We start from the raw sequence: 2,390 nt of genomic DNA on the forward strand, positions 1-2,390 counted from the left end.
TTAATGTTTAGCAGATGTTTACACAAGCAAACAGTGCATTTGGTATGGGTTTATTATCTAACAGTTGGCACTGATTCAAAGTAAATGACACAGTTTGTGTTTCTGTAATGGAAGAACATGCCACCCAGTGCAGCTACCTGATGAGTTTTTGGACAGCAGGATTTGCTGCAGTATATTACAGCGGAGGTGCCCTGACTAAATAAAGTGCACCTTAAATGATGAAATAATAGGAAATATTTTAAGATTCTGGGAAAGCAAGCAGAGCTACTAATTCACATGGCAAAAGCCAAAAAGGAGTGGGGCAAAGGTTTAAACTATCAACTACTTAACAGAAAATGAGATGTGATGTATCAGAATCAGTTTGACTCAACACAACAGATGACACGGAGTGATTGATTACATTGGATGTTTGATTTACTGTAATTATTAATCAGAGCAGCATTTTAAGATCTGAGATTCAGAAGCTGGAGCGGATCGTCCCCTAACTGTAGGATCAGCGGTTCAATCGCAGGATTTTCTGGGCCACATGTGCTTGGACAAGACTCGAAAGCCCAAGTTGCTCCCAGTGATATCACTGTTGTCTGAATGTTGTGTGACTGAATGAATGACTGGAAAAATAATGCAAAAGTACTTTGAGTGTGCCTCTGTGCATAGAAAATGGATTTACAGTGGAAAAAGCTTTGGCTTTAGATACATAGGAAGTAGTTAGTTGTATTCATTTGATTTTGGTCTTTCACAAGATTTGTTACAGTCTGGCTCTTCCCCCTTGCTGCTTGGGAACATTTAATCCCCTCTTAAATTTCATATCCTTTTTTGCAACCACTGAGAATTTGTCAGATGTTAGTTTTACTTCATGTGTCACATGACATTTGCCTATCGCTTATAGCTATTACAAAAATGATATGTGGTATATAAAAGCTGAAAATCATGTTTGTGTTTCTGTAACTTTTGGTGCCAAATCTAAACTTCACTATCTCAGGCAGAATTTCAGTTTTATTGTTTTTGTGATCTGACCCCAACTCTCAGTGAAATGGGTGCCCGTATGTTTTAGCCTCCTGGCATGGCTGGTAGTGGACTAGGCCACTAGAAAACATTCTGTACTTCAGGTGTAGAAGGTTAAAAACACATTACAGCAAGTTGTTTTCCCCTCTCGAAAGTCAATGATTAACACAGAACACTCTGTGATACTGTAAAGTAAATAATTAATTTTGATAGAGGATGTTTTTTCTGTTTATAGTTGTGATTAAAAACTCATAAGAACAACATGTAAATACTGTTTTGGCTGTGCTGTTTTTTTCTAAATCTGAAGATTGTAATTATGTGTTTGTATGAATTTATATTAGTGGCCCAGTTTATACTTTAGGTCAGAATGAACCCTTTCAGGGGACTGCGGTCCAAACATTGAAATTACTCTGAACTTGTTTTGATAATTAACATGTACTGTATAAGCTGTAATTTGTAATCTCTTGATGTGAATTAAACAATTTTGAACTAAAAAAGGAAAGTGGATGATTGGTTTTTGTTAATTTTGCTGCACATTATATTTTAGTGGCAGTGGTAATGCACACTGATGAAAACATCTGTTTCCTGGTCATTCCCCACAGGTTTCAAGTCAACACAGATATGACCAATGTTTTACAAAAAAACATTTCCTTTGCCGAGCTTGTGACAGAATGTTACAACGGACTCTTCTAGACTTGTTTGTGAGGTCCTGTGTCTTCCTCCTCCTCTCTGTTGGTGGATATTTTGGGAACATTATTGCATTATCCATTTTTTCTTCTTCCTGGTGAACTAATCTGATAACAAGGCAGTGTTTCACCCTCGCAGGACATTTTTGTGGTCTAATGTTAGAATGATGAGAAATGTCCTAGTTCCTCCTTCTGAATACTTTGCTTTCTTGAAAGTTCTCTCGGCTGTGTTAAATCACAAAAAGCTTTTTCCAGTTTTATTCGTTGTTTTAATGGAAGTTGTGTAGCATTATCACGTCAGACCAATCATCTTTGTGTAGCAAAACCACATTGTAAAAATACTGTTACAAGTAAAAGTCCTACTGTTATGGTTGAGTCCCCCTCACCAGGAGGGTGAGGGAGAACCGAGGTAGGACTCAATGTGCACACCCAGGTGCTAGTGAAAACAGGTGGTTTAATGGTAGCAACATAAACAAAGTAACGGAGTCAATGCATGTATGCGACCAGGTTTGGACAGTTCAAAAACAGAGTAGGGCTGTGACGGCTGAGGAGACCCGGACAGACAGGTGAGTAGACAGACTAATGGCAGGAACCAGGAGAATAGGAGGATCAGGATGGACAGGTGAAAAAAAGAGTGGCGAACGTACCAACATCAACAGCACAGGAACTGTCAGCGTTGATCCCAATAGTGTCTAAGGGAAA

The sequence above is a fragment of the Monopterus albus genome, unplaced genomic scaffold (assembly GCF_001952655.1).
Source record: "Monopterus albus unplaced genomic scaffold, M_albus_1.0 scaffold108.1, whole genome shotgun sequence".
Lineage (NCBI taxonomy): Eukaryota > Metazoa > Chordata > Actinopteri > Synbranchiformes > Synbranchidae > Monopterus > Monopterus albus.